Below are 6,510 nucleotides of genomic sequence, written 5' to 3'. Positions count from 1 at the left end.
ACCCCCGGCCCGGTTGCGCCGGCCATCAACGTAGGACCCTATCAGTTACCGTTCCGATCACCATAACAACAGCAGCATGCATTTAATTACTAATCTCGTTTTACAGATTCCACCCACCCACCCCCCCCCCCATTTCGTGTTTTCTAGCGGAGTGTCTCAGCAGGATTATTTTTTTTTTAAGTGACCATGTGTGCTTATAGCTTCTTTGCAAAATGCTTATGAAAGCTCATTGATATACGGCTGTGGATCTCAGGCTTCTCTCCCACCATAGCTTGGATCGCTCACATCTGAGGATGAATTTTCTGGCATCATAAACATAATCTATATGATTTTTATATCTGTATAAGGACGTCGCGAATGGATAATAAATCCTGCTGAGCACTATGTGATTAATGACATTGCACTCCGCTATAGTAAAACACATGCGTGGGTTCGCAACGCTTGGTAGAGGCCGATAATGATAATCTCAGCGAACCCATAATATTACTTAATAAATTTAATTACTTACAGTTCCTCGTACTTCTTGTTCAGTGCCCTATTTTTTATAGCTGCTATATAAGAACACAGTTTCTCACAGTGGTTACATGGCATACAAAGTTAACGAATGTTGATTCATATGGATACCCTCAACACGGTCTTTCGTTAGTCACAATCATTTGCGCAGAAACAATGAAGTTATGCTGAGTCGAGGGGAAGGTGCATTTACAATGTCTTCGTGTTAATCATATCAATACTTTAGCAATGATTGAAAGATGAGGTCACAAGCAGAATCTAGGTTTGGAAGGTTGTTTTTTGTGGGCGTATCCAAGTAATCTGAAGAAAAACTGAAGAAAAATAATTTCAAAATATATGGAATGTTTCAAGATATTACTTTTACCGCAAAAGTGATATTGAGGGTATCATGAATCAATTCTAACATTGATCAACATGCATAATATTTTGTATGTCATAAAACCTTTAGAAGTGTATTCACATATAGTCGGATATTGTGAAAACGCTCGAATTTAACAGTGTTTATGAATGATGCCAGACCGTGATATGTTTCTTTGTTTTGGGTTGTTCTTTTTTTATTATTTTCAAAGAGGGTTCACATTATAAAAAAAAAAATGTACTGTTTCACGCTGTAAATTTGTGAATGAAAATGATTCATCAAGCCAATGCCAATGCCAGTTAGAAAAACATTTTGTTTTCGGAAGCTTCGTGACATTGACTATGACATCTTCAGAAGAGACCTGGAGAACTTGTTTGCGGCTTCTGAGGATCTTGATTACCTCAACATAGACCAAAAGGTCGACCTCTATAACTCCTCACTCATGAAGACACTTAATCATCATGCGCCTGTGAAGTCTGCCAGTGTCCAGTTAAGACCTCAAGCGCCTTGGTTTGACCATCACCTTATTACTCTTAGGCGCAAAGTCCGTTCAGCTGAAAGAAAATGGAGGAAGTCTCATCTGACTGTTGATAAAATGTCAATGAGGTCTGCTTTGTGTGTGTATCATTCTGCTCTCAAAATAGCTAGGAGAAATTATCATCGAGAGAAGATGGAAACATGCTGCCAGAAGGAACTGTTCCAGTTCGTAAACGGCATCTCAAGTGGCAACAACACCTCTCCACTTCCATCTCATAGTTCGAAACAAGAGCTAGCTGAACTGTTTCTCAACAGTTTTCAAGCAAAAGTCTCAGACTTATGCCATTCTCTCGTACTTACAACAAGTGAAGTTCACAGTGCATCATTGAACGACTCAGTAGAGGCTCCACAGGAGTTCATGTTAAAGATATTCGATGCTGTCAGTCAATCTGATGTTCAGAAGATTATTACTACATCCAAGATAAAGACATGTCAGCTTGATCCGCTCCCTGCATCTGTCATAAGAAAATGTGTCGACATTCTCCTTCCAGCTATCACTGATATAACAAATCAGTCATTAGCATCAGGGATCTTTCCACGTGACCTCAAGACTGCTTTAATCACACCTATTCTAAAGAAGCCCAATCTTGACTCTGAAATATTGAAGAATTACCGACCAATCTCCAACCTTCCTTTTTTAGCCAAAGTTATCGAGCGAGCAGCCTGTAGCCAGTTCACTGCTCGTCTTCACTCACAATCTGCTTATCGACAAGATCACAGTGTTGAGACGGCTCTTGTGAGAGTGATGAACGATCTTCTCCTTGGCCTTGATGCAAGAAAGGAAGCTGTGGTCATCCTGCTTGATCTGACTGCGGCTCTTGATACCGTTGACCATACAATTTTATCCCATAGAATGAGGCAACGTTTTTGGATATCTGGTACTCCAGCAGAATGGATTGAGTCTTACCTGAAGGAAATACGACAGCAAGTGGTATTTAGGACAACATGTATCTTCCTGTGCAACATTAGAATTTGGAGTACCGCAGGGATCAGTGATTGGTCCACTCCTCTTTGTGTGTTACACAACACCAGTTCAAGACATCATTGAATCGCATGGTTTCAGCTGCGCCATGTATGCTGATGACACACAGTTGTATATCACCGTAGACCCCGTTGACATGGAACACACTCTCGAAGAACTGGCCCGATGTCTGCATGAAGTCCGTCGCTGGATGTCCAACAATTCTCTGGTACTAAGTGACAGTAAAATGGAATTGCTTCACATTCGTTCCAACATGAAGCCATGTAAGGAACTCACCCCTTTGACTGTTGGCAATCTTGTAGTTAATTTTTCTTCATCTGTCCGTGACCTTGGTGTGCTTTTAGACAGCCACCTCAACATGAACAGTCACATAAACAACATTTGCCGTCGCGGATCTTACGCTTTGAGCAAAATAGGGAAAATTCGTAGTTATCTCAGTAAATCCACTACTGAAATTGTGGTCCACGCTCTTGTCTCATCAATCTTGGACTGTTGCAACAGTCTCCTCATTGGTCTGCCGGACAACAGGTCTCCAAACTTCAAAGAATTCAAAATTCCGCTGCCCGCCTTGTTACACTTGCCAAGAAACGTGAACACATAACCCCAATCCTTCAAAATCTGCACTGGCTTCCTATAAGGTATCGCATCCAATACAAGATTCTCCTCATCACTTTCAAAGCACTACATGGAACAGCCCCGCACTACATTACAGAACTCATATCCCCATACAAGCCTTCTAGATGTCTCCGATCCTCTGCTCGAAACTTACTTGTCGTACCCACCATGCGAACAAAGTCTTATGGGGAAAGGGTTTTTTTCTCTGCCAGACCCACTGAGAAGTCAGATGCCAACAGACAATTTCAAGCAAAAACTCAAAACTTATCTATACAAAGTAGCCTATGATTGTTAAATTTGAAGTCATTAATGCAGTTGTCTCAATAGTACTGGCAACTCTAATATATTGTGCTTAGTAATTTTTAATTTCTGTTATATTTTGTATTATGGTATAATTTGTTTGTTTGTTTGTTTGTAAAGCGCATTGAAATTCTTTTCAAGTTTGAAATGCGCTATATAAGAACTTGTTATTATTATTATTATTATTATTATTATTATTATTATTATTATTATTATTATTATTATCAATGTTAAATTGCTCGAATTTAACAATGTGAAAAATTTTACAATGTGTTCACACTGTGTTTCACATCGTATTTAACTAGTGGAACACTTACTCACTGAAATAACCCTGCTTCTGCTTTCGATGCAGGGTGATAGGGCCCGAGCATCCTTGTAAATATCCTTCATCTCAAATCCTGTGTCCTCTTTTATGTCGGCCTGTCTTTGTTAGCTGGTCACCCTCTGCATACGAGGGAGCTTTAGATTTTCGCGACGGGGACGTTAAGAGGGAAAAACATGGTCTAAGCATGCGCAAAACGCCATTTATAGCTTGCGTTGTCTGAGTTTTTCACTACGCGTTCTGGGCTATTTTTACGTCCGCTCAATTCACGACGTATATAGAGAGCTACTACACGTACTACCTGATGCACCGATCATTTATGGGGGCGCCATTTTATATTTTATATGTTGAGTCCCAGCGTAATCTAAAGCTACTTATCAGCACAACGCAGTGGGAGAGGAGAACGTCCAACGCACTCGTCATCTCAAATGTCCGCGCCGCAAATCTAAAGCTCTCTATTATAATATGCCACTGAGAACGTGGAGAAAGATGAAACTGGTTGCCACTGCTTTAGGAGAAGAATGATGAACATCAACACTTGTCTTGTCTCCCAATTATTAGACTGACGAACCCAATTATATACCACAAAGACATAAAATCACTATGTAGGCAAAAAACAACATTTTGTTTGTTGTTGTAAAGAGAGAAATCTCAACACAATCACATCCCGGGGACCTTCATATCCTTATTGCTCACACAAAAATAAGACACAAACAGAAAAGGTTAATAAGATGAGTTATGAGGATTCTTATAGAATTTATTGCTGTATTATACGATCACCACAGCTGTGATGTTGGTGTCCTTCGTGTACTTTGACAACTAGTAAGACTTCTTGTTTGGAATATATGATATAGACATCTCAATATGATTTTCATGGTAAACAGAACTTTAAATTTTGAAATAAAAATTTCGCGTCTAATATTGTAGTGTGAGGTAATGTAAACCTCTAGGAATATTTGAATTCATTTCTGCTGTATATAGGTCTCATATAGTTTAGAGAATAATTCATCCACTATTAATCAATCTGTGACATTAATGGGTCACACCACATATAAGCTCGACACCCATAATTTATCACGAGTCATGCAAAATAATCAATAGAGCCTATATAATTATTGTGATAAAAGGTATGATAGACATTGAAAAAGGAAAGATCAATGAGTCATAGCCCAAGAGATCGAGTAAAACAGCTCTGGGCCCTGTTTTATGAAGGATAGGAATGTTGATTTTAGTTGATATCTATCATAAGTCTATAGCAGCTTGTGTACATGGTAAGGAAATTTATAACCGATTATAATATCTTTTGATAAAATGTATTTTTTTAAGAAAAAAAAATTCAAATAAGGCCCACTAATAGCTCGACATAAGGCAAATCTGCTCAACGAGCTCGATACTAAATTATATACAGCCAAAAAGGAAACAAAAAAAAAACACCAAAAACTCATGAGCTCAACTCTATATGCAAAGGGGTCTATGAGCTCGACAATAAAAATAATTAACAACTGCTTAAATACGTCCCATATTACAGGGCCTGGGTATTATATACCTCAAGTCCTGCATGTGATCAGCGGTATAGATCCATGCAGGAGGGGGCGCACCGGGCGCGCGTCCCCTCTTTTCTTTTTCTTCTTAAAACAAAAGAAGTAAACCAAGAAAAACTCGAACATGGAAGGGGTGCATGCGCCCCCTTTAGTTTTGCAAAGGCGCCCCTCTTTACGGAATTCGTGGATCAGCCCTGTCATACCCGGAGATGTACAGTGTCAAGCTCGTGATCTGTTCATAGCTCTGTGGGTCTAATATTGCATAAAGGTATCAAGCTAGTGATGGGTCTTAGTGTCTAGAATAGCTCGTGGGATGTATGACTCGTGGCCTGTAGGACTCGTGAGCTGTATGAGTCGTGGTCTGTATGACTCGTGAGCTGTACGTGGGCTTCACGACTCGTGGGCGTCGAGCTCGTGACACGCACCCATTAACAATCGATCATAACGGAGTTTACTTGGATCGTACATAAATCATTGATAGTGTACTACCAGTGTTCAAAGTTGAAACATGCTGGGTATACCAGTATATAATATTTAGTATTGTGACTTCTCTCCCACTCAACATAATGATTATAATATTATATCATAAACATGTCTGGTGTTTGTTTGTTTGTTTGTTTGTTTTTTATAATTGAATGTTCACACATCCAACATTTACCGAAACTTACGTCAAAGGGAAGACACGGCCACACAAGCATTGCAATTATAAATTTGATAAAGAAGCCAATGCTCCAATGCCAATGCAAGTCACGGTCAAGAAGTTGTTTACATCCAGCGAGTACAACGTGTTAACATAAAACACCGCTCAATGACAAATACCTTGACAAGGTATATGTAAAGGGTGATGACACACGTCACCGTGGGATAGATTCCCTCATGATTACTTATGTTTAAAAAAAATACAAGTATATCCTCATTCAGAGTTTGGAGAGGCTGCTCTTGCAGTGTGCCTGGTGTGCCCTATGTATGTATGTATGTATGTGTGTATGTATGTTTGTTTGTTTTATTTGTTTTATATATATATATATATATATATATATATAATAGGTCATGAAAAGAAAAGAAAAATACACGGAGGGTAGCCCATTTTCAGTAGTGACAATGATTACCACTTTGGGTCTTCGATGGGCCCCTGTTTACAAGAATTTTACACACTCAGGGACTGATAATAGAATAAAAATATAACGCGATCACACATAGAACGGTACAGTACATTACAACATTAGGATTACTTATTTTAATCATGATCTGATGGTATTGTTATCTATGTACAGTGAATAATAACGCACAGAAGTATTGAAAGATACTTTCTCGACAACATCAGCAAATAAACTTGTCTGGT

Source organism: Diadema setosum, chromosome 6, assembly GCF_964275005.1.
Source record: "Diadema setosum chromosome 6, eeDiaSeto1, whole genome shotgun sequence".
NCBI lineage: Eukaryota > Metazoa > Echinodermata > Echinoidea > Diadematoida > Diadematidae > Diadema > Diadema setosum.
This window is presented reverse-complemented; position numbering follows the sequence as displayed.